This window comes from Carcharodon carcharias, chromosome 15, assembly GCF_017639515.1.
Source record: "Carcharodon carcharias isolate sCarCar2 chromosome 15, sCarCar2.pri, whole genome shotgun sequence".
NCBI classification, from domain to species: Eukaryota; Metazoa; Chordata; class Chondrichthyes; order Lamniformes; family Lamnidae; genus Carcharodon; species Carcharodon carcharias.
This window is the reverse complement of record NC_054481.1, coordinates 56,716,931-56,743,666: the sequence shown is the minus strand read 5'-3', so window position 1 is coordinate 56,743,666 and position 26,736 is coordinate 56,716,931. Positions and strand designations below refer to the sequence as shown.

General features: G+C 43.6%; 1 protein-coding gene across 1 annotated transcript in view; it reads right to left on the bottom strand.

Moving 5' to 3' along the window:
- LOC121288379 (retinoic acid-induced protein 1) overlaps window positions 1–18,645 on the bottom strand; it is a 34,308-nt gene extending 15,663 nt beyond the window's left edge. The window contains exon 1 of the mRNA XM_041206932.1: window positions 18,586–18,645. The gene's annotated coding sequence lies outside the window, so the exon portion shown is untranslated. The remainder of the gene's footprint in view (window positions 1–18,585) is intronic.
- Between the last annotated feature and the right edge of the window lie 8,091 nt (window positions 18,646–26,736).

The window sequence follows — 26,736 nt, the reverse complement described above, 5'->3', positions numbered from 1 at the left end:
GACAGAGAGAACTGCAGAATCAGTGGCCTTAAGTGCTAATGTCATGGCTGACAATGGAGATGTAGTGAAAAGGTGCAATGATTCTCAATGGTTCAGTTACTGACATTCTTGCCTTGGAGTCAGAAGATTGTTGGCTCAAGTCGCAATCCAGAAACTAAGCTGACACTTCTGTGGAGTACTGAGGGAGTACTGTCCTGTTTTTTGATAAGGCCTTAAACTGATGTCCTGTCTGTTTTTCGCAGGTGCACATGAAATACCCCAGGATACTATTTGAAGAAGTGCAGGGAGGTGCTCCCTTCTGCCCTGGCCAGTTTTTATCCCTCATATCATGAAAAAGATTATCTAGTCAATATCACATTGCTGTTTGTGGAACATTACGATGTGTAAATTGCTTCACTGGGCGATTTGGGATGCTGTGAGGTCTTGAAACACAGCATATTAATGCAAATCTTTTCTTTCTTTTGAAGCTATATAATTAGTCCCATTTCTCTACTCTTTCCCTTGAACATTGAGTGGCAGCACAGGTTCCAAGGAGTTAAATCGCCTAGTTCTGATCTTATGAATCTGTTTCCACCACCCTTTCAGGCCACCCATTCCAGATCATAATATCTTTTAACATTAAATGTCCTCATGTTGCATCTGGTTCTTTTGCCAATTAGCTTAACTCTGTGTCTTTTGGTTACCAAACCTACTTCCACTGGAAATAATTTGCCCTAATGTACTCTATCAAAATCTTTCATGATTTTGAAAACTTCCAATAAATCTCCCCTTAATCTTTTCTCCTCTCAGAAGAACACCACTGGTTTCTCTCTAGTTTCTGAGATATTTATCCCTGCAACCTACACATACTCCCTCTTGTACACACAGCTGCCAGTGTGGCAGGTACAAATACCCTCACTAGCAACAGTGCTGAGGCAAATTGCACCTGGCTGCCTGAGGTGCATGCTAGATTAAAACAGCAGAGGGAATGCTGGCAGATTTTATCCCCCAAGGAAATCTTGTAATAAAATGCAGTCCGATTATTAAAAGTCATGTCACAGAGGAGTTGCATACAGGCCACTTAACTCGACTGAGCAACACATGTAGCTGGGCTAGTGTCAGACCCGTGCAGATAATGGACACAGTGTGGGGTCAAGGTCAGCATTAGCACTTTACCCGAAGCAGATGAAAACATTCATCCAGCCCTCGAGGCTGGCAGCAAAATTGCCTGCACACAGAGAGAATACACAATGATCAGCGGCATGCTTAAAGAATCTCTTTCCTGGTCCTGCTCGCTGGCTGGAGAGAAAAAGAAACAGAGCAAGAAAGAACCAGACAGAGAGAGTTAGGAGTAGAGAGAGAAATGAGAGATAGAAGATAGAGAGAGACAGGGAGGAAGACAGTCAGACAGCATTTCATTTATATAGAGTGGGGAGGTTGAATGCAACAGTTCATGGTCTGGATACAGATGATGAAGCCTCAAAAATTCTGCAACCCCCAACCCACTAATTTAGTACAAAATCTTTCATTTGCGTCTCTGCTCATTTGTTCCTTCTCTGTTGGGTCTGGCTGGTTCTTTTGAGGTTACCCCAGCCCCACCCAAAAGGGCTGTGTTGCCTGTATTGAACTCTACTCAAAGCTTCCCCATAAAATGCCCAACTTTCCCTGGAAGATAAAAGGCTGGAGATTAGTGCAGCGAGACTGTATGCACCATCAGCATAAACCAAATAGAGCTTTTAAAAAAAAACCACAGTTATTTTTAACTTTCAACAACTGAATGGAATCTAATTAATAATCTCAACACCAGAAACACCCCCAAAATGGTAGCAACAGATTGCCCCCAACAGAGAATGGCCAGTCAGTCCCCTGTGTATGTGTGTATATATATATATATATATGTATAGGCAGATGTTAACTTACTTCAAAAAGGGTCTTGATAAATGCTTCATTGGGGATGGGAGTGTGCATCAGCTTGCATGACAGGGAATTGAGCTGCCGGAGAAGAAAAACATCACCCAGGGAAAACAGTGAGACATAACTCAATAATGGACAGGTTGGTCTGGGTGGGGGCAGAGGGCAGACGGGAGGGCAGGGAGAAAGGAGCTGAGGGAGAAGGGCAGAGGCTATACAGGGGTTCTTTTTAAATGTGAGGCCCACGGAGCTGGGAATGAAAATTAAAGGACGGCAGTTTTGTAAGTTGATCCTGGCACTTTCTGGCAGCGATTTACAGGGCTCACTGCCAGTGCTCTATGGGAATTGGCCCAGAAGTGTGCATCAGGAGAAACGTAACTAAAACAATTCATTTTTGACTGCAGAGCACAGTGGGTCACGTTCTTAGGTGTGTAGAGCAGTGGGAGCTGGGCTGGAGGAGAATAGGCCCCATCCAGTGACTACCAGTGGAAAGTATGTGTGAACACTGAATGAAGACAAGAGGGGCTGCAATTGCCCCCATGGCCCACCAGTCCTTGTTTGGGTTCACACACAAAAATAAAATAGCCACTTCACTGAGGTGCAGGTGGACTGTTGTGACTAATGGAAGTGGGGAAAGGGGTGTGCCAGGAGAGACTAGGGTGGGATAGGGGGTGCCTTCCCTCAAATTGTTCACTGCTCAGTGAAGAACAAACCTCTTTGACGAGGTACCAGAGGGCGAGAAACTAGCAAACATCGAAAGGCTTTGGGATGGGTAGGTAACAACCCTTCCCAGTGCCCTCAGGGCATTTAATGTTCCCTATTATGGCTGCAGAGGGAAGGAACAGGCATGAAGAGGGGGAGGGAATGGGTCAGGAGAGTGGGCAGGGAGAGGTGGGGGGAATGGGGCTGGCAGGGAGAGGGAGATCCACGTCTCGCTGATCAGTAAGTGCTTCTGGGTTGATGACAACAGGCTCAATGGACAGCAGGCAATTGTGCTCGGGCTGATGGAAGCTTTAATGTGCTATAAATAAGAGCGTCTGCAGCAAATTAATTTTACAGCCCACACTGCAGGCGAGCGAGCCCTGTCATTGGATTGTTCTCAGCTGAGTCGCTGCCGCAGACTAGGCTCATTCCCCAATACTCTGAGTCTAATCACATCACAAGTAGTGGCAGCATTAAAGGGGCAGTCACCTCCCTCAAGCCAATTCCTGTTGCACATATCTATATTTTTTTACACCATTGGGGTCACTACAACATGTCTCAGTGACTCAGTAGGTCAGGGAAAAGGAGGTTTTATCCTTCAACATGTTCAGTTCCTAATCTGTTGCTAAGTGTGTCAAGGGGGGTTTATGTAGGGCTAGACAGGGGATCATAAGGTGAGAGGTGATTATGGCTCAGCTGCATTTCCCCTCAGCTTCTTCAGGTGAGGTGTTAAACTGAGGTTCTGTTCAAGTCACGGCTAAAGATCCCCAAATGAGAAAATAATCTAGTTACCAACACACCATGCCAGTGCAAAGTTTTCAAACCTTTAGAATGAGTGAACATTACAGAGCTCCCAAGTTACTGATTTGATCCCCAATTTGTCCAGAATTAATAAAGCTCAGTCAGGATGGAAGTTCGGTAGTAGAAATTGGGACGGGGTTGGAGTGAGGATGGAAGCGAAGAAACCTCATCTGGGCTTCCAGATCTTGAGCATTTGATGGGCAGTGAATAGGCGTTGAATTTGGGTCTGGTGCCCATTCAGTTCACACTGAAATGGAAAAAATTAAGAAAAGCCAAAAACATTTAGAACTGTACCTTAGGACGAGTCAGCACCTTTGCAAAGGTAGGACAAGTGGGACAGGGGAGTGGGAGAACTGGAATAAGGAAGGAATACATTGCAATACTAAAAATTCCTTTTAAAAATGGCATTTCTTCAAGTAGATCAACAAAGGTTTGTTTTAGACCAGTGAGGGTTAAAAGCTTCTAAAGATTCAAAATGCTATCAACTAAACACCAGTTAATCCAACCCAGGAATCACAATACAAGACAGTATAATCCTCTGCATGTCTGCAAGGTTTGCCTGGTTGCTAGGATAGCCTGGTTGCTAGGAGTCCAATTTTTAAGTGCATTTTTGCCTGGTTATTTTTCATATTCTTTACTGATCCTCCCCCTCCCTTCTGTAAATTGGTGATGGTATTCATGTAAACCCCCATCTGATGGTACAGAGAAAAATACCAAGCACTATCGAGAAAGCCATCTTCACACGAATAGAACAGACAGTCCTCTGGGAGTGCTTTATAAATAGCCACACATACCGAGTGTTATTGATTCTGAATACTTCAGCGACAAAGCACAGGTATCCTAGTTTCACATTTAAGAAAGGAACAGGAAATTTACTGTCCTGTGTGATATTGAGGCAAATAGACAAGTAAGGTCGCAGGGTCAAACTGTAATCAGTATTGAGAAAGGAGCATGTAAGATACCAGCTTTTAACCCTTCATGGTCTACAACTCAAAACTTTGCCCAACTGCATCCTAAACATGAATTAACAACAACTTGCAATTATGTATCACCTTTAACATAGTAACATTTCTCAAGATGCTTCACAAGAGCACAATTGGACAAAAGTAATTGACACTGAGCCAAGGAGGAGACTTTAGGGCTGGTGACCAAAAGCTCACAAACAGAAAGTTTTAAGGAGTGTCTTCAAAAGAGGAGAAAGAGGCAGAGGTGTTTAGAATCCAGAGAGCTGAAGACACGGTCACCAATGCTGAAGTGAAGTGCTGAGTTTTTCAGGAAGAACAACAAATAAAATTAAATAAATAAATAAGAATTATATTATCAAAATGGTGAGATTGCAGAGCTCAGATTCAGCAGGATCAGGGTTTCCTTGTACATGAATCACTAAAGGTTAGTATGCAAGTACAGCAAGTCATTAGGAAAGCTAATAGAATGTTATTGTTTATTGCGAGGGGAATTGAATAGAAAAGTAGGGAGGTTATGCTTCAGTTGCACAGGACACTGGTGAAACCACATCTGGAGTACTGTGTACAGTATTGGTCTCCTTATTTAAGGAAGAATGTAAATGTGTTAAAAGCATTTCAGAGAAAGTTTACTAGACTAATACCAGAAATGGGTGAGTTGTCTTATGAGGAAAGGTTGGACAGACTAGGTCCACTGGAGTTTAGAAGAGTAAGAGGCGACTTGATTGAAACCTTTAAGATCCTAAGGGGTCTTGACAAGGTGAATGTGGAGAGGATGTTTCCTTTTGTGGGAGAATCTAGAACTAGGGGGTCGCTGTTTGAAAATAAGAGATCACTCATTTAAGTCAGATGAGAACTTTTGGCAATATTTTTTCATGCCCTCACTTTCCTTTTCTAATTTCCTTTTTTAACTTCACTCCTGCACTTTCTATACTCTAGGCTTTCTACAGTATTGAGCTCTCAGTATCTGGCAAAAGCTTCCCATCTTTGCCATATCCAACACTCTATACTTCTTGACATCCAGGGAGCCTTAATTTTGGAATCTCACCACTTTTCTTTGTGGGATCATATTTGTTCTGAACCCTCTCAATTTCCCCCTCGAATGTCTCCCATTGCCCTGACACAGATTTACTTTCAAGTAGTTATTTACAGTCCACTTTTGTCAAATCACATTTCAAATTAGCAAAATTAGCCTTTCTCCAATTTAAAACTTTTACTCCTGGCCTATCTTTATCCTTTTCCATAACTACATTAAATCTAACTCAATTACGATCACTACCACTAAAATGCACCCCCACCAATGATACCCCTTCCACCTGTCCAGCTAAAGCTAAATCCAGAACTGCCTCTTCTGTTGTTGGACTTACGTACTGGCTAAGTAAGTTATCCTGAATATCATTTTAAGAATTTCTGCATCCTCTATACCTTTTACGCTGATTTATGCTGGTTAATATTTCAGTAATTGAAATCCCTACTATTACTACCCAATTGTTTTTGAACTTCATTAATTCGCCTAAGTATTTGCTCTTCTATCTCTGACTATTTAGGGTCTACCACCAGTGAGATTGCCCCTTTTTTTGTTCCTCAATTCAATCCATATGATCTCACTTGAGGATTCCTTGAGCAAAACATCCTTCCTCACAGCCGTGATTGCTTCTTAAACCAACATTTTGACCCTTCCCCCCATCTGTATCCTCTTTTCTCTGCCACCTAAAAGTCCTGTAACCAGGAATATTGAGCTACTATTCCTGCACTTTTTTAAAGGTATATTTCACTGATAGTTATGATATCATAATTTGTGCCTTCAGTTCATCTTCTGCCTTATTCATTAGACTCCTTGCCTTGACGTATATACTATTAATCACTAAAAAAAAAACTCCTTTGTTGTACATTTTCTAACTTTTGTTTCCTTTGGTTTCCATACTTGCTTACTAATTTTCTGTCTTCTATTTCCAGCTTTGCTCACCTTCTTCCTGAATCCACACTCAGGTTCCCATCACCCTGCGAAGCTTGTTTAAATCCTACAACACAGCACAAATGACCTTCACCGTGACGATAATTGTCCCAGCCCAGTGAAGTGCAACTCGTCCATCTTGTACAGGTCCCACATACTTCAGGAATCTAAAGCCCTCCCTGCTGCATCATCTCTTCAGCCACACAATCAGGTGCACTATCCTATTTCTGTGGTCGCTAGCATGTAGCACCAGGAGTAATTTAGACATTACTACTGCTTTTTAATTTCTTTCCTCCCTCTCTAAAATCTCCCTGTAGGATCTCATCCCTCTTTGCTGTTGGTGTCAATATGGGCTATGGCTATTCACCCTCACCTCTCAGGGCACCTCATGAAATGCACACCTTGTGTCATTTGGGAACTCCAAGATGTTTCTGATGTCCCAGACAACCACACGTGCAGGAAGTGTCAACTGGAAGAGCTTGAGCTCTGGCTTTTGGAGCTTCAACAGCAGCTGGTGTCGCTGGAGTGCATCCGGGAAGCAGGCTGAGAACGTTGCTTTGCAGCTGCTCAGTGACATCCTTACTCAGGCAGCAGGGTGGCACATACCATCTTGGAATCATGCAGTGGTCACAGAAACACCTGTCCGCTCCCCTAACTGTTGAATCCCTTATTACTATTTCTTTTCCATCCTTCTTCCTTCCCCACTGTATATCTAAGCCACCTTCATGGACTTGGCTCTGTACTCCCCAGAGAAACCATTGCATTCGACACTAGTTAGAAAGCAAGATGCATTCAGAGGACTCCTGCACTGCCTGCCTGGTCCTCTTTGTCTGTTTGGTGGTCACCCATTCCCTCTCTACCAACTCACTCTTAAACTGCTGGGTGAAATGTGATGTCCACAAAGTTCTCAGCCTGCTTCCCGGATGCACTCCAGTGACACCAACTGCTGTTGAAGCTCTAAAACCCAGAGCTCAAGCTCTTCCAGTTGATAAGTCCTGGACGTGTGGTTGTCTAGGACGTGAGAAACATCCTGGAGTTCCTAAATGACACAAGATGTGCATTCCACGAGGTGCCCTGTCATGCATATATTTATTAGACTACCAATTAAACTGATCAGAAATATAATTTAAGACTTAACTTAAAACCTATTCTTAAACCTTGTTTATTTTTTTCTAGTTCTTTATTTTAAATCCTTACCTCAATACTTAGCCTTGATCATGATCTTAGCTTCCTCAGATTCCTCAGCTCTCTGCACTGATGCTGACATCGCTCTTTCAATTTCTGACTGAGTTTTCTCAGCTCCTGCTCCTCTTGGCCTTGGGCCTTCTTTGTGCCACATTTTATGTCTCAGTCTGAGCGGAAAAAAAATAGTAATAAGGGATTCAACAGTTAGGGGAGCAGAGAGGTGTTTCTGTGATCACTGCTCCTTCTCCTTCTGGTCTCTATTGGAGAAGTATGAGGAGGGATGGCCCATCAGCGGGTGGAGGAGGGGCCGCCCGCCAGCGGGTGGAGGAGGGGCCGCCCGCCAGCAGGTGGAGGAGGGGCCATCTGCCAGTGGGTGGAGGAGGGGCCGTCTGCCAGTGGGTGGAGGAGGGGCCGTCTGCCAGTGGGTGGAGGAGAGGCCGCCCGCCAGCAGGTGGAGGAGGGGCCGTCTGCCAGTGGGTGGAGGAGGGGCCGCCCGCCAGCGGGTGGAGGAGGGGCCGCCCGCCAGCAGGTGGAGGAGGGGCCGTCTGCCAGTGGGTGGAGGAGGGGCAGTCTGCCAGTGGGTGGAGGAGGGGCCGCCCGTCAGCGGGTGGAGGGGCAGTCTGCCAGTGGGTGGAGGAGGGGCCGTCTGCCAGTGGGTGGCCCAATGACGTATCCCAAAATGTTACCACAAATCAGAAAAAGTACAAATCTTCACAATAACTAACATTGGTCAGTTCAAACAGACTGCACCAGCATCATGAGAGGTCCCACATCCTCTTTTTTGTTGGCTTTCAGGCTATTTTTCTTTATGATTCGCCCTCTCTGACTTTGGCTCATCTCAGCAGGTTTTCTCTTTCTCTCATACACTCTCATTCAATGCTTGTGTGACCATCACTGTCTCTGGCTCCCCTTGAGAAATATGTCTCCACCTGCAACTTCCCTCACACTCTCTGTCAGCAATTTGTCTTCTTCCTTTATTATCTCTGTCAATATACCATCCTTTCATTCTTTCCCTTTCTCATTCTGCCTTTTTTCACATTCTCTCTCTCCTTTCCCCCTTCATCGCAATCTGTCTTTCTCTTGTACCCTGACTGTCTGTCTCTCTCTCTCTCCCACACTCTCATTGTCTGTCTCTGATTCTGTAATACCTCATACTCTCACTCCCTGTCTGCTGTTTCCTCCTCACTGTGTGTGTCTCTGGATTACTCCTGCTGCAGTTGAACTGCTCTTGCATCCTGTAGATGCTCCAGGAATCACGTCTCTTCCTCATTATCCTGCTGTGTGTCAGAATGGAGCCATCTGTTGCACGTAATCAAATCAGCAACACAGACAGATACAGACTTACTCACTGATGAGAGCACGCTTCTTCCTCTACTGAAATCTTATCACATACAAATTTACTTTTGCTTTTCATCCCTCAAGGGTACTTGAAACTTACTGTGGGACAGTTTCACAACCCACCTGTGACCCTCCACTATTTACAGCCAATTCCTAGTTATTGACTGGCCAGGTTATTCGACATCAAAGTTAAGTGTAATCCAGTCCTCCATGGCTGTATTCACATGCATCCTTTGCAGAATGGAAATATAGACAAACATCATGATTTACCTCTCTGTAGCCCAGAGGCACTAAAGCCAACTGTGATGCTCATCCCACTGTCCTGGCTGAGATAGCTAACTCAACAGGAGATCAAACCTGTAGGGCCTTTATGGACGGTATGGTTCATCACCACTAAGCACCAAAAGGGCCAAGATTTAATTTTTTACCACCAATGTACGTTAAAAATATAGAGAAGTGGCAAAATCATGGCCCAAACTTTCACCAAGGATTTCCCTACACTGAGAAAAGTTTACAAGCTAATTGTAATTTCCTCCACCTCAACTCAGCACAGACCAGTTGAAGTTTCTCTATCACCATGGTAATAGCCACTGATTGCCTCAGGTTTCTTCCCCCACTCGGGTAAGTTATTAATTACTGGACTTTGGCACAAGAGTCCAGAACTTTCATTAATTCTGGATATCTAATAGACTCATACAACACAGAAGGCTGCCATTCAGCCCATCGTGCCTGTGTTGGCTCTTTGAAAGAGTTATCCAATTAGTCCCGCTTCCCTGCAAGTTTTTCTTTTTCAAATATTTATCCAACTTTCTTTTGAAAGTTACCATTGAATCCGCTTTGACCACCTTTTCAGGCAGTTCATAACAATTCGATGTGTCAAAAAAAATTCTCTCACCCCTCCTTCCAGTTCTTTTGTCAATTATTTTAAACCTGTGTCCTCTGGTTACCAACCCTCTTACCCAGTGGAAACAGTTTCTCTCTATTTACTCTAACAAAACCTTTCCTAATTTTGAGCACTTCTACTGTATTAAATCTCCCATTAACCTCCACTCTCAGGAGAACAATCCTAGCTCTCTTGTCTCTCCAAATTCTCACAGGTTTCCTAAATTTATGTCACCAAAAGCAAAAGTAATGGCGTTATGTTGCAGGGAGCATTATTGAGGGAAGGGCAGATAACAGTTACTTCCACAGTTCATGTGACATCTTGTTGGTCACTCCAGCTCTGAGGTCAAGGGAATCTTCACTATAAAGGAAATTACAATCAAACTCCAATGATGTCAACACCACAAGTCATAAAAATGTAAAGAAACTTGTTAAATATTTCCAGACAATCCATTTAATATCTGGGCCCTGTGACAGTTCCAACTACAAAATCACACACACTGAACATGAAGGATCCATTCCATGCAAGTTAACAGGAGGACTTTAAAACATATGAAAAAAATTGGCACTAAATAAATAATTTAATCTTCAACTCAGCAGAAGATAATTTTTATGATAGAAAAATATATTTTTCTAAGCAAAAACAACAAAATGATTGAAGATTCAATAACAACTAAATCAAGTCAATTTATACATGTATCTTGGGGCAAGAGACCAATCAAAGAGCACATAGCCACTGCGCAGTCATCTTACTACGTTTCCTGAGGCCAGTAAAGTTAAATGAAGGTCAAAGGTTGCCACTTAAGCTCTCATGTTTGGATCACCCCTAGGATTTCCAACCCTCTGAGATTGCCCTGGAGATTCCAGGAATTGAAGTCTAATCTTGAGGACACTTCTCTGAGCAACATCTTGGAGAAAAACCACAGAAGCATTTAAAAAAAAAACTGGGGTTTTCATTATCTTTGAACACTTTTGTTAATTCTGAAAACAACAGAAATGAGAAAAATGGCTGTGCAACTACTAACCAATGGCAGGAGTATGGAGGCAGGGCAAGTAGAGGCAAGAGGTGATGAGATGACACCTCCATTTTCTACCCTCCGTAAACATGATATCATCCAAAACTCTGCTGTCCATGTCCTAACTCACATCTAGTCTTGTTCACCCATTACCCCTGTGCTTGCTGACATACATTGGCTATATTAAGCAAAGCCTCAATTTTAAATTTATCATCTTAGTTTTCAAATCCCTCCATCGTGTCACCCCTCTCTATCTCTAATTTCCTCAACCTTCAGAGATATCAGCATTTCTCCAATTCTGGTCTCTTGAGTATCCCTGATTTTAATCACTCCACTAAGGGTAACAGTGTCTTCAACCACCTAGCCCTAAGCCTCTCCACCTCTCTTTTTCCTCCTTTAAGATGCTCCTTAAAACCTACCTCTTTAACCAAGCTTTTGATCATCTGCCCTAATATCTCTTTACGTGGTTCAATGTCAAATTTTGTTCCTGTGAAGCATCTTGGGATGTTTTACCACATTAAAGACTTATACGCCACAAGTTCGGTTTTCTGATGAAAGGTCAATGACCTGAAATGTTAACTCTATTTCTCTCTCCACAGATGCTGCCTGACCTGATGACTATTTTGTACATTTTCTTTTTTATTTCAGATTTTCAGCATCTACAGTATTTTACTTATGTACAAGTTGTTGTTGAATACATTCAATCAGAGTTGCAACTCTAATCATCCCATTGTTTCTGGTTTTATTGGTGATATATATTTAGAAACAAAGTTGATGGATAGCCAGAACAAATGGACGGTGTGGCCACTGTTAACAAAATCCAACCATTAATAATTTACCTGAAGAAAAGCAAATACAACCATTATAAATGATGTGGCTGTTTCCATGGCGATAAGTCTTCAGGGAAATCTGAAATTCTCTGACACACACACAAAAGCACAAGAGTGTGTCCAGGAGTGTCCAGGAATTAAGGATTAAGTTATTTGATACTACTGTGAGCAACCCAATTGATAACTAAAAGCAGAATTTAAAAATGATGTGTTTTGTTTCAATATTCTTTAAACAATTTAGTTTTTTTACATTGAAATTACAGCACAAAATCAGGCCAAATCTTCACAACAACACAGCAAAGACCAAGAATTTAATCAAATGGGAGAGGAAGGAATGGAGGCCTTTAGATAGGTATGCTTTAGCTTCAGATTAGGATGCAAAACTGAAACTGTGCCTGCCCTTTCAGGTGGGAGTAAAAGATCCCATAACACTATTGGAAAAAAAAGGGGAGAGTTCTTCTGGTGTCCTGGGTGAAGGGAGTTCTAGACTTCTATTACCCTTGATGGGAAGAAGTGCTTCCTGATTTCATCTAAGGGATTTGGTCCTTAATTTTAAGATTTTTTTGCCTTGATCTTGATTCCCCTTCCAGGGGAAATACTTTCTCTGTATGGTCCTTTTAATATTTTAAACATTGCAATCAGATCACCCCTCTATACTCAAGGGACTACAAGCCAAGTTTATGCACCCTGGCCTCATAATTTAATCATTCAAGGCCCACTATCATTCTGAGTTTAGGTGTCATTTTCACTGACTCCCTTTTGCAGCCTTATCACCAACTGTATTTCTCCTTGTCCTAGTCTTCCCTTCCCTAGTTGTGGTTGTATCTCAATTTCCTTGTGATAAATAGGTTCTAATTGGCTTTTTATTTGGCACGGTCTGCAGTATCCTTTATCCCCTTGGAATGCCTCAAGATTGATACTAGGGCTATCTTGATGATTGCTCCCCAAAATCTTTCTATTGTAACTTTGTATTGGTAATCATTAAAATTAGTTCTGTTTTTTTGTTGGACTTTAATAATTACCTGCAATGTGCATTCATTTTGTTTAGGAAAAAAAGCTAGAAGCTGTTGTGGTTCTTTCACTAATTGTATGTATGCTGGGATAGTTCTGTCTCTTATTAGCATTCCCTTGCTTTCTCTCACTAGACAGCAAGAGGTGAGGGAATAGAGACTAGTCCCAGCTCCGGCAACACCTCCCAGCCCTTAACGCAGCTCATGGAGACATGGAATAGGAGGCATGTCAAGGGCAGAGGTGAAATGGGGACAGTGACAAGGGTGACAGGTGAAATGGAGGAAAGCAAGAAGCAGCTGCTGGGCCAAATTAAGAGCACCACTAAACATTTGAGGCAGAAAATTGATCCTTTAATGGTGGGGGTTTCAGATTTGAGCTATTGGTATCCTTTGCCTCAGTCACAGGGACTGGAGCTGGTGGGGATGGCGAGAGACTCCTGAAGTTGGCACTGTGTCTTTACAAGTCTGTAATATTTTGTCCAGCATTGAACAGAAAAACAAGCATCAAAAATGCAAAGTTTCCAAGTTCTTCTACGATTCCCACCTCTTATGGGGAAGATGGTGGCATTATGGTAATAATTCAAAGGCCCATGGGAACATGGGTTCAAATTCCACCACAGCAGCTGGTGGAATTTTAATTAATTAATTAATCTGGAATTGAAAACCAGTCTCAGTAATGTGACCGTAAAACTATTATCGATTGTCGTACAAACCCACCTGGTTTACTAATGTCCCTTTAGGGAAGGAATTCTGCTGTCCTTTTTCAGTCTGGTCTACATGCAACTCCAGGCCCACAATAATGTGGTTGTCTCTTAACTGCTCTCTGAAATGACTGAGCAAGCCACTCAGTTCAAGGGTGATTAGGGATGGGCAATAAATGCTGGCCTTGCCAGCAACGTTCATAACCGATGGAAAAAAATTTTAAAAGCCACATTAACATTTTTGAGAAGAAATTTATTTCATGCCAGTTTATTATGGTGAACATTTATAGGTAGGAATTTTGATCTGTGCCTCTCTTTTTTCACCTCTTCCCTTTCTCAGCACCCCCGAACTGACCAGTGGCAAAATCACATGTACAGCGTTTAGGAGGGGCGGGAGCAGGGCAAAGGTTGATGAGGGTAATGCAGTCTAAGAGATATACATGTACTTTCAAAAGGCGTTTCATAAAGTACCATGTAATAGGCTTGTTAGCAAAGTTGAAGCACATGGAATAAAAGGGACAGTTGCAGCATGGATACATAGTTAGCTGAGTGACAGGAAACAGAAAAGTGTGGTGAATATTTGTTTCTTGGACTGGAGGAAGGCACAGAGTGGGGTTTGCCAGGGTTCAGTATTAGGATCACTGCTTTTCTTGATCAATATTAATAGTTTGACAACCAGGTCCACTCCTCCATCACCCTCAACTCCTCATCCCCTTCCTGCAGCACCTTCCCATACAATTGCAGGAAGGTGCAACACCTGCTCCTTTACTTCCTCCCTCCCTACCGTCCAAGGGCCCAAACGTTCCTTTCTGATGAAGCAGCACTTCACTTGCACCTCCTTCAATTTGGTCTACTGCATTCGCTGCTTCCAATGCGGTCTCCTCTGCATTGGGGAGGTCAAATGCGACTGGGTGACTGCTTTGCGGAACACCTTCGCTCAGTCTGCAAACATGACCCACACCTTCCTGTCACTTGCCATTTCAACACACCGTCCTGCTCTCATGCCCACATGTCTGTCCTTGGCCTGCTGCAATGTTCCAGTGAAGCCCTAAGCAAACTGGAGGAACAGCACCTCATCTTCCGATGAGGCACTTTACAGCTTTCCGGACTTAACACTGTGTTCAACAACTTCAGACCACGATCTCTCTCCTCCATCCTGATCCTTTTTCGAAACCATTTATTTATATATTTTTTTTATTTATTCATTTCTTTCATCCTTTTTCCTCAACCCCCCTCCCCACACAGGGTCATCTGTCACTTGTTTCTATGTTGTGCTTTCACAGAGTACTGATCCTTGTTCTGACATTAACACATTCTACTATCTTACCTTTATGCCACTATCAGCACCTTCTTTACTCTTTACCTCTACCATTAACACTCCCTTCGTTGCATGTCCATGACATCTTCGCCAATCTCTCTTTAGCCATCACCTATCCCTGATCTTCTATCTTGCTCCACCCCATCTTAAACAGTATAAAATCCATCACATTTCTACTTCTGTTTAGCTTTGAAGATGGGTCATATGGGCTCAAAACATTAACTCTGTTTCTCTCTCCACAGATCCTGCCAGACCTGCTGAGTTTTTCTGGCATTTTCTGCTTTATTTCAGATTTCCAACATCTGCACTATTTTGCTTTTATCTTAATAATTTGGACTTGGGCATTTAGGGCACAATTTCAAAATTTGCAGGTGACACAAAACTTGGAAGTATTGTAAACTGTGAGGATGAGAGAGATAGATTTCAAGAGAATACAGACTGGCTAGTGGAATGTGTGGACATATGGCAGATGAAATTTAATGCAGAGAATGGTGAAGTAATAGATTTTGGTAATAAGAATGAGGAAAGGCAATATAAAGGATACAATTCTAAAGAGCTTGCAAGAGCAGGAGGACCTGGTCCTCCTGGGTGGTAGGGCAGGTTGAGAAAGCGGTGAATAAGGCATATAGGGTTCTGGACTTTATAAATATACACAGAACAAAAAAGAGTTGTAAACTGTTATTAAAAAATGTTATAAAACACTGGTTCAACCTCAGCTGGAATAATGTATCCAATTCTGGGCACCACACTTGAGGAAGGATGGAGAGGGTGCAGAAAATGATTCTGGGGATGACAAACTTCAGTAATGAGGATAGATGAGCAAAGCTGGGGCTATTCTTCCTAGAGAAGAGAAAGTTGAAAGGAGATTTGACAGAGGTGTTCAAAATCATGACAGGTCTAGATAGGGAGAAACTGTTCCCATTGGCAGAAAGTCAAGAACCGGAGGACACCAATTTAAGGTGATTGGCTAAAGAAGCAATGATAACATGAGGGAAAACTTTTTTTTTACATACAGTATCTGGAACACACTGCCTTAGAGTGTGATGGCGGCAGATTCAATTGTGGCTTTCAAAAAGGAATTGAATAATTATCCAGGAGAAAAAATTTGCAAAGCTGTGTGGAAAAGGTAAAGGAGTGAACCGGCTGAGTAGCTCCTACTGGGAGCTGGCAAGGAAACAATGCGCCAAATGGCCTCCTTCTGTGCTGTAACCATTCAATGATTCTATGATCTATACTATTCTCTGTGGTAGCAAGTTCCACATTTCCCTAATCTCTGGATAAAGAAGTTTCTTCTGAATTTCCTACTTGATTTCTTGGTGACAATTTTATTTTGATGGCCTTTAATTTTGTCCTTCCTCACAAGTGGAAATTCTCTGTCTACTCTATCAAAATCTTTCATAATTTTAAAGATCTCTATTAGGTCATCCTTCAGCCTTCTTTCAAGAGAAAAGAGGTCCAGTTGTGCAAAAAGAAGGAATAAATGGACCCATTTGAACCCCTTGATAATTCAGTTGCGGTACTGAGGCATACAGATCAGGAAGGTAACAAAAACAAAAAATGCTAGTCTGACAGCATCTGTGGAGAGAAAGTCAGAGTTAACATTTCAAGTCCGTATGACTCTTCTTCAGAACAAGTCATACGGACTCAAAACGTTAACTTATCTTTCTTTCTCTCCACAGATGCTGTCAAACCTGCTGAGTTTTTCCTGAATTTGTTGCTTTTGTTTCAGATTTCCAGCATCCGCAGTATTTTGCCTTTATCAGGTCAGGAAGATCCCAGGTTTTATCCACATTCAGTGTTGAGTTTGCTGGTTTTAGCCTATAGAGGGATACTGCAAATTTTAACATTGAGCCTGGGGGCTGGATGAGATTGGCATTGTAGGATAGGGGGAGGTGGGGGAAGAGTACGGGCAGAAATAAGCTAAAGTTCAGCAACTCTCAGGTCAGGCTTGGCTGAAATTCCTTCCACTGTCAGTCTGCCTGCTGACACTCACTGTCTGTGCACTTGAATACTGATAGCTAGGGCTGTGAAACTTTGGAATTCTCTAGTCCAGAGGGATGTGGATGCTCAAATGATAAGTATATTCAAGACTGAGAGCTACAGATTTTTAGACACTAAGGGAATCAAGAGATATGAGGATAAAGCAGAAAAATGGAGCTGCCATAGAAGTATGATCTTATTAAATGGCAGTGTAGGCTTGAGGGCCTGGATGCCCCACTCCCTTTTCTTATATTCTATAATAGCTGTTGAGTGTGAATAGCCAGTGCCATCCACCCCAGCTCCCAATCCCACCCCTCCCCCACCCTCCTTCAAGACTGGACAGGGTGAGAATTAAATAAAATATGTGAGTTTTATATTGGAGGATTCCCTTACCTTGAGAACTTTGAAAGCCAGAATACAAACTTTCATTCTGTCAAAACTGATCTTGGGTGGAGGGAAAATATGGCTGTCAGGGTGGGTCACATGACTTTTGAATTCTGTTCCAACGCTCACAAGCATTCACTTAAAATTCTTACACCTTGAGCCTGGCTATGGGTTAAAGAAATAACTTGTGCCTTTGATATCCCAAAGTACTTTAAACCAATTATTTTGAAGAGTAGTCATTGTTGTGATGTAGGAAACAAAAGCAACCAATTTATGCACAGCAAGCTCCCACAAACCCAATCTGATAATAGCCAGTCCATCTGTTCTTTTCTGCTGATGATGTTTGAAGGATAAATTTTAGCCAGGACACTGGGGACAATTCTTTGAATTAATAGCTGTGGAATCTTTTACATCTACCCGAGAGGCTAGATGGGGCTTGGTTTATCATCTCACCCGAAAACCAGCACCTCCAACAGAGTAGCGTTCTCTCAGTACTGGCATTGGAGTGGGTCTTGAACAAGGAACCTGCTGACTCTGAGGCGAGAGTGCTATTACGACCTTTCATGCACCCTCTGGGAGTTTTTAAGGTTTGCTACCTCGAAAGACTCTGCCTGAGGCAATCCATTAAGAGTCGACAGACAGCCTTGACACTGCTCCCCAATGTAAATAGCACCAACAGATAAAGAGTTGCACTGGTTGCATTCATCACCTGCTAACACTAAGGAAAAGACATTGGGTTCCTTTTCCCTCCAAACCCCACCAGAGCGAGTGACATAGATAAGCTCCTGGGTTGTGCATTGGCAAGCCCTGTGTAACATGTTTCCCTCATATTTCGGTCTGTCAGGTTAATAAACGACTCTGCATTTCTTCAACCTGGTGCACTGTTCCAAAAGCAATATATAATATTAATATATACACGCACACACAGACTCATATATAAATATTATATCTATAATGACTGCTTACATTAAAATCCTCCTCCCCTCCAGATTTCTGCCAATGCCTCTTAAGACAGACAGCTTTACACTTAAATCAGGGGAAAAAACATCTGTGGGCTGCAATTTGCATTGCCAGCCCTCTAGATGCAAGCAGACAGGCCACCCTATAAGAGCTTGTCCGTAAACACAGCAGTAGACTGCATCAACCAACAGCAGTCAGCAAAGGGGCCTCTGCCGTTCAAAGACACGCCGGGGAGAGAAGCATTGCAGGAAAAATTCAAAAGCTAAATAGACTTACATCGGATGTTGTCCCTCTCTGCAGTTTTTAACAAGATTTTTCCCTTCACACAATACTTCCACCCCCCACACCCCCCTTAAATTACATTAGATTCTAAGATTAACATCGGGGTTGAAACGAGTTGCTGATCTCTTTCAGTTTCCCCTGCTGCAATGAGAAATCGAATATCGAAAGCATGCGTTAGCGAGAAGGGAAAAACAGCTACCACTAGGCACTTAAGATACGGTCTCTGAAACGCCAATCCAGATGAGGATCGGTTCCGATTCCCCCCTACATACCCCCACCGCCTCCCTCCTCCCCAGACGCATTAATTTACAGCAATCCTTTCCCCCGCCCCCCCGGTAGGTGCTTTTTTTTTGTTTGATGCGGGCACTGCTAATAGCTTGCAAGATTTACCTGCAGTCATTTTCAGCTTCCTAGGTCTTCTTTATCTGTTCCACAGGGAATGTGTGTGTGACAGAGAGAGAGGGGAAAAAAGGCAGAATGGGGGGAGGGGAGTTGGTGGTAGAATCCAAAAAAACACAATCCAGATCCTTCAGAAATCCAGAGAGAGAGAAATGCAGAATTTTATTAACTCTTCATTCTTTCTGCGCAATCTCAGCAGCCATGTTGTTCCAACTCAGGGAGAGAGAAAAAAACAATTAAAGACTAGCGGCACCTGAATGGATGGGTACTAATCACTAAGGTCCACCCAGTGCTGTATTTTTTTCACATGGCTAAGTCCCAGATATCTCGCAGCTTGGGTAGGGGAGGGAGGTCTTTGTAAAGAGGTACTTCCTCTTGTCAGGTAGACCCTCTCTCTGTCTCTGTCTTAGATGCAGTTCAGCTTGTGCCTTGCATCCTGTAAGCGGCTGCCCTACTCTCTGATGTGTGATTGTGCTGGGAATGTGAGACTAGAGAGGAGGAGCTCAAGCCGGACCTGTTCCAAAAGCTGGTAACCAGCTCCCCATCCTAATGCGTTTTCTTTCTTAATGAATTATAGATGATCTAATTAGAAGTGCAAGGCCCGTTAGATTAATTCACCATTAATCCACTATAACTGCATTTGTTTAAAATGTTAATGGATGCCCTAAAGCAGAGAGAAAAGGGGGATTTATTCTGAGTAAAAAGGGTGTCCTGCCACATTTTCCAAAAATTATAAATTCTCTTTGCCGAGTATGAAAACTAACACCAATTTATTGGCGGGAGGCTGATCCAGTTAATGTCCATTAAACATTCCAGTTACAATACAAAATGCCAAAGGATAAAGCTGTTCTTCTTTAGTTTACACAGCTAAAATAAACAAAAAACCCTTCCCATTCAGTCCTTTTGTATACAATCACACCTTGTTCAGAAAGGGTGCAAAAATAAGCCCAACAACTATGGCCAGTCAGTGTAAACTCAGCGTGGGGAAACTTCCAGAAATTATAATTTGGGACAAAATTAATAGCCACTTGGCCAAATGTGAGGTAATTAAGGAAAGCCAGCATGAATTTGTTTATTTTATGTTTATGCTTGTATATTTTTTTGATGAGGTAACAGGGTCAATGAGGGAATTGCTGTTGATGTGGTGTACATGGACTTTCAAAAGGCATTTGGTAAAGTTGTGAGCAAAGTTAGAGCACATGGAATAAAAGGGACAATTAACAACATGAATATGAAATGGCCGAGCAACAGGAACAGAGTAGTGGTTAATAGTTTTTTTTTGGATGGGAGGAAGGTTCAGAGTGGAGTTTCCCAGGGATTGGTGTTAGGATCCCAGCTGTTCCTGATATATATTAATGACTTAGACCTTGGTGTACAGGGCACAATTTGTTGTTCACATAGTATTGTGAACTATGAGGAGGATGATGTAGAACTTAAAAAGGACATAGGTTGGAAAGGGTGAACAAGTGGCGGATGAAATTTAATGCAGAGAACTGTGAATTGATTCATTTTTGTAAGAAGAATGCGGAGAGACAATATAAAATAAAGGCTGTACAATTCTAAAGAGGTTGCTGGAGCAGCAGGACCGGGACATAAAGGTGGCAGGCCAGGTTGAGAGCAGAATTAATAAAACATACAGTATCCTGGGCTTTATCAATAGGGGCAAAGAAGTTATGTTAAACCTGTATAAAATACTGGTCCAGCCTGAATGGAGTATTGCATCCAGTTCTGGGTACCACACTTTAGGAAGGATGTGAAGGCATTAGAGAAGCTACAGAAAAGATCTGTGAGAATGGTTCCAAGGGTGAGAGATTTGAGTTGCATAGATAGATTGGAGAAGTTGAGAATGTTCTCCTTGGGGAAGATAAAGTTAAGAGGAGATGTGTTAGAGGCATTCAAAATCATAATGGGTCTGGAAAAAGTAGATAGGGAGAAACTTCCTATTGATGGAAGGATCGTGAATCAGAGGGCACAGATTTAAGATAATTAGCAAAAGAAGCAATGATGACATGAGGAAAAGCTTCTCCATGGAACGAATGGTTAGGATCTGGAATGTGCTGCCTGAGAGTGTATTCAATTCAAGTGGATCAAGCACTTTCCCATTTACTTATTGTATATAATTCAAATTCATCAAATCCCTTCCCAATCACACCTATTATATACAATTCAAATGGATCAAATCCTTTCCCATTCACTCCGATTCAATACAATTCAAATGATCAAACCCCATCAGTTGCTTCACAATCATCAGCAAAGCAATGGAAGCTGTCATTGACAGTACTGTCAAACAGCACTTATTCACCAATAACCTGCTCACTGATGCTCAGCTCAAGTTCCATCAAGACCACTCAGTTCTAGACCCAATTCAACCTTGGTCCAAATATGGACAAAATGATTGATTTCCAAAAGTGAGATGAAAATGACTGTCCTTGACATCAATGCAGCATTTGATCAAGTGTAGCATTAGGTGGGGGCAAAATCTTGATTGATTGGAGTCAAACATAGGACAAAGGAAGATGGTTGTGATTGTTGAGGGTTAATCATCTCAGTCCCAGGACATTGCTGCAGGAGTTCCTCAGGGTATGTACTAAGCCCAACCATTTTCAATTGCCTCATCCACAACCTTCCCTCCATCACAAGGTCAGAAGTGGAGATGATCACAAATGATTGCAGACTGTTCAGTTTCATGCACAACTTCTCCACAGGTAGCAAGACTGGACAACATTCAGATGGATAAATCCCCTTTCCTGTTCACTCCCATGATAAAGAATTCTAGTGGCATTCAGTCTCATTACATAGAATTGCAATAAACAAAACTCCTTCACATCTGCAGGAGAGAGGAGGACCTGGAGACGACAGCAGCATCTAAAAGAGTGGGAGAGAGGATTCAGAGACAGGTAGCGGTCCCTAAAAGTGCAGAAGAGAGAAGGACCTGGAGACGGACAGCAGCACCTAAAAAAGCTATCCAATCCATGGTTCCAGAGTGGACATTTGAGAGAGAAAAAAAAATCAAACTGTGATGTCACAGGAAAACAGCTAGTTGATTGGTTAGTGAGTATTCTTCTCATTTTTCTTTTCAAACTTGAGTAATTTTAGAAATTATAATGTTTTATTAGTAGTTGTAAGGTTTACTAATAGTAGTGAGTATTTCCTATTTATCATCACTAGGGAGTTTCAATTGAAGGAAGTAGAAAATGTACTGAAATAGTAAAGAATATAAGCACAGGTTAGATTAGAGGCATTAATTAAAATTATATCAGTAAAATAATTCATTAAGCGCTATAAAGATGGCAGGACAGGTGATGTGTGGCAGTTGCAGAATGTGGGAGCTTATGGACACTTGTGTGATCCAATGCAAACACATCTACAATGTCTGTGACTGGAGGAACCTCAGCTCAGAATAATTGAGCTGGAGGCTGAACTGTGACACATCAGGAAGGGGGAAACTTTGCTCTAGGACAGTGATCTACACTATTTTTCAAGCAAGGGCCACTTTAGCAAAAAACCTGCTATGTGAGAGCCACATCGACTACTATAATAGAGGCCATTTCTTGATTTGCTCCTGCTTGCAACAATGCAAAGGAAGAAAGGATATTAATCAAAAAGCACAATACATTGATAAAAACAAAAAACTGCAGATGCTGGAAATCCAAAACAAAAACAGAATTACTTGGAAAAACTCAGCAGGTCTGGCAGCATCGGCGGAGAAGAAAAGAGTTGATGTTTCGAGTCCTCATGACCCTTAAACAGAACAGAACTGTTGAAGGGTCATGAGGACTCGAAACGTCAACTCTTCTTCTCCGCCGATGCTGCCAGACCTGCTGAGTTTTTCCAGGTAATTCTGTTTTTGTTTAGCATAATACATTGTTCTTTCAGGGGGAATGCAGACTTGAAATGGACTGATTTGGTGTGCCTCAGTGCTAGAGTGAGGGATTTATCTGCAGAATGTGCTTCTCTCCCCGGAGAGGTGGTGGCGCACTCCTGTACGCCACATCCTACTGCAATGGCAGCTGCCCCTTGAACACTTCCAGTAGCCAACTGCATCGCAATGCCAGGCAGCGCCTCCCCGGGTGGTGGCCGTTGTCTGGATTGGCTCACAGCTGAAGGAGTGGGTTCGTTTTCTGGATACAAATGGATCTCCCACTTACACACATACTCACTCTCTCACTCCCACACACACACTCAGCCTCTTCCTGCTACCACCCCCAACCTGCCCACCATATGACCTGGGGCTCCAATCCACAGCAGCTCACTCCTGGACCTTGTAGCCAGCCTCTCCTCCCCAGGACCCCAGACCTCACAGCCAGCCTCTCCTCCCCAGGACCCCAGACCTCACAGCCAGCCTCTCCTCCCCAGGATCCCAGCATTCTGCTCTACCGCACTCTGCTCTCCGGGCCCTGGTAGGAGGTGCGGGAGCATCACTGGACAGGGAGCTGCACTTCACGTTGATGGGAGCTGCCACTGGCTCGCAGGCCGTACAATGAAGAACACTGTTCTAGGAGGTGGTCACACCCCTTAGGGACAGGAGGGTGTGACTGCAAGTGAGGCAGGTATGGGGATCGAGAAGGTAGAAATGGAGGAGACTCAGGCTTGCAATTGTCCAATGGGTTCGAGGTTCTTGCAGCCTGTGTGAACAAAAGTGGGGGCTGCAGGGTGGATGAGTGAACTGACCATGGCAGTGGTACAGGAAACCATTCAATCATGGGGAGTTAACAGGGATCTAGTGGTAGCGGGGGTTGGTATAGTCAGGGGAATAGACATAGTTCTCTGCAGTCGAGAGCGTGAGTCCAGAGGCTGTGTTGCCTGCCTGGTGCCAGGGTTCAGGACATCTAAGAGGAACTTGTAGTAGGAGGGGGAGGATCCACTTGTCATGGTCCAGGTAGGTACCAATGACACAGGTTGGACCAGGAAAGAGGTTCTGCTTAGAGAGTATGAGCAGCTAGGAGCTAAATTAAAAAGCAGAACCTCAAAGGTAATAACCTCTAGATTATTACCTGAGCCATGAGCAAATTGGAGTAGGATAAATAAGATTACAGAGTTAAACGCGTGGCTCAAAGACTGATGTGGGGGAAATGGGTTTCAATTCATGGGCACTGGCACCAGTACTGGGGAAAGTGGGAACTGCACCACTGGGATGGTCTTCACCTGAACCATGCTGGGACCAATGTTCTGGCAAGTCATATAACTAGGGCGGTAGAGAGGATTTTAAATTAAAAAGTGGGGGCGAGGGATCAGGTGAAGGAAGACGTGATAAATTAAAGAGAGAGGACAAGGCAAGAGAGCAAAGGAATTGATAACTTGAGTATGACAGGAAGGGACAGAGTGTACAAACTTAACAGTGCACCATCAGATAAGGCTGGAGGTTGTGAAAATAATAAAAAGACAGAATTAGAGGCACTCTATCTGAATGCACGCTGCATTTGCAACAAGGTATTGATGGCACAAATGGAAGTAAACAGGTATGATCAAATTGCCATTCTGGAGATGTGGCTGCAGGGTGACCAGGACTGGGAACTGAATGTTCATGAGTATTTGACATTTAGGAAGGATAGGCAGAAAGGAAAAGGAGGTAGTGTGGCGCTGTTAATAAAGGATGAGATCAGTACATTAATGAGATAGTATCTTTGATCAGAAGATCAAGATGCGGAAACAGTTTGGGTGGAGCTAAGAAACAGCAAAGTGCAGCAAACATTGGTAGATGTTGTTTATAGGCCACTGAACAGTAGTGGTAATGTAGGGCATGGTATAAATCAATAAATTAGAGGTGCATATAATAAGGGTAATACAGTAATCATGGATAGACATATAGACTACATGTAGACTGGGTAAATCTAATTAGCACTAATGCTGTGGAGGACAAATTCCTGGAATGTATATGAGATGATTTTTCTAGAATAGTATGTTGAGCAACCAAACAAAGAACGGGCTATTTTAGATCTAGTATTGTGCAATGAGAAAGGGCTAACTAATAATCTTGCTGTAAAGTAGCCTCTAGGGACAAGAGACCATAATATGATAGAATTTTACTCTAAGTTTGAAAGTGATGTAGTTCAATCTGAAACAAGGGTCTTAAATCTAAACAAAGGAAACTACAAAGCTATGAGGAGCATATTGACTGTGGTAGATTGAGAAACTATATTAAAAGGTATGACGGAAGACAGGCAATGGCCAGCATTTAAAGAATTAATATATGGTGTACAACAAATTTATATTCCTTTGAGGCACAATATCTCAGCAGGAAAGGTGATCCAATCATGGTTAACAAGAGAAGTTAAAGATTGGCCTGAATTTTATACTTGGTGGGTGTGTACGATCGGCAGGCCCGGGACCAGAAGGGAAACAGGCGTTGCCCGCGATTGGCCTCCGACCACAATTTCATGCTGGCCAAATTAGGCCCACCCTGCGTGAATCATATCTTCCCAATGGTCGGGAAGGGCTGGGCAGGGGCAGGGCCTGTCATGTGCCAGGTCCAGGCAGTTTAAAAACTGCACAGACAGCTCTTTGAAGGCTGCCAGGGAAGAACATATCATCTGTGTGCTAAGACTGAAGCTATGGCCTCTACAGCGGCTGGAGACACCAGGCAGGAGAGCAGGCCCCCTGGTTTTCGGACGAGTGCCTTGCAGTCCTCCTGGAGCAGATGGCTGCTAGGAGGGCCACCCTCGTCTCCAGAGATGGAAAGAGGAGGCCACCGCACCTGACAAAGAAAGCTTGGGAGGAGGCCTGCTGTGCTCGGGAAAAGTGAGTACTGTGTTGGCATGTAACAATGTGGTGCTGTGCTAAGGTCTGGTCATCCCCTCGTGGAGCTCAGGGGTGTTAGAGTCTGAGTGCCAACTGTCAATGACACCAGAGATGGCCAAGGGGGTGAGCCCTGGCTGCTTGGACTGAGTGCCTTGCGCCTCAAGAGCCACGACTTGGATGTGCCCTGCAAGGTGGGGTTGGCTGGGCTGCAATGGCGCTGCAGGTAGAGAGTGGACTAATCAATGCTCCTCTGTCTTTTCAGGTGAAGATGAGCCACAACAACATTGAGAGGTAACGGACAGGCGGAGGCCCCCCCCGTGCCTCCTCATCCTTACAAGATTTGAGCTGGTCACGGAGATGCTGCTGTGTCAGAAGAAGGTAAGAGCGCAGTGCATAGAGGTGAGAGTTTCAGATGGTGCAAACATTCTTGTGTAGTCTCTTCATTGATCAGAGCCTCAAAACTGGAGTCCCCATTGATCATTGAAAGACGATGGCACCATGATGCAGATCTCCATTGTCTCACCAGGGTGCCTGGTATACACAGTGACAGTATGATGACTTTAAGTAATGACATGTCCTTGTTCTCCCTTAGATTTGTCAGCATGCACCCAATCGCACAACCCTAAAGAGCCACTCCTGACACCAGAGGACTGCCGGGCTTCAGCTGCACCTGTGTCACACCCGCTCTCTGAACCAGGCACCAGCACAGATACCAGCACCTCAGTGGGCATTAGATCTTCAGCTAGAATGACAGAGCTACTGTGGTGAGGGCACTTCACACTCGCTTGAGGAGCAGGCGGAGGCAGAGAGTATGGAGGAGTCCATGCACTGTGTTGACCCTCATGGTCAAGTGCACTGCCACCTCCATTGAGAGAGTGGTGACTCTCACAGAGAGGCAGCTCCAGGGACAGGATCAGGGGTTCCTGGGGTTGCACTCGGACCTGCAAGCCCTCACACAGGCAATGATCTCAGGCGGGCAGTGTCACTGTGGGAGATGGATGAGGCACCCTGTATCCCAGCTAGGTGCCCGTCCATCAATGGAGAGCAGGGAGTTACAGAGTGACCTCATGTTGGCACATGAGCTACTTGTCTCTGTGGGCTCCTTTCAGGGCACTCTGGATGATGGCAGCATCTCCTCCGCCCCTCTGTCAGTGACCATGGCACCTGATGAGGCTGCGATGATTGGGGAGATGCCAGCTGTAGCACCTCTTGCCAGTGTCAGATTGTGGAGAGTGCAACATGCAACCACTATTAGTGACACCCGCTCTGGGGGGTATTGTAATGCTCCCTCTGAATGGTCCAGGCATCAGAAGCACATCTTCAGAAGAGCTATGGTCTTTTCTATCACCGCCCTTGCGGAGGCATGACTCCTGTTATAACGCTGCTCTGCCTCTGTTCTTGGTT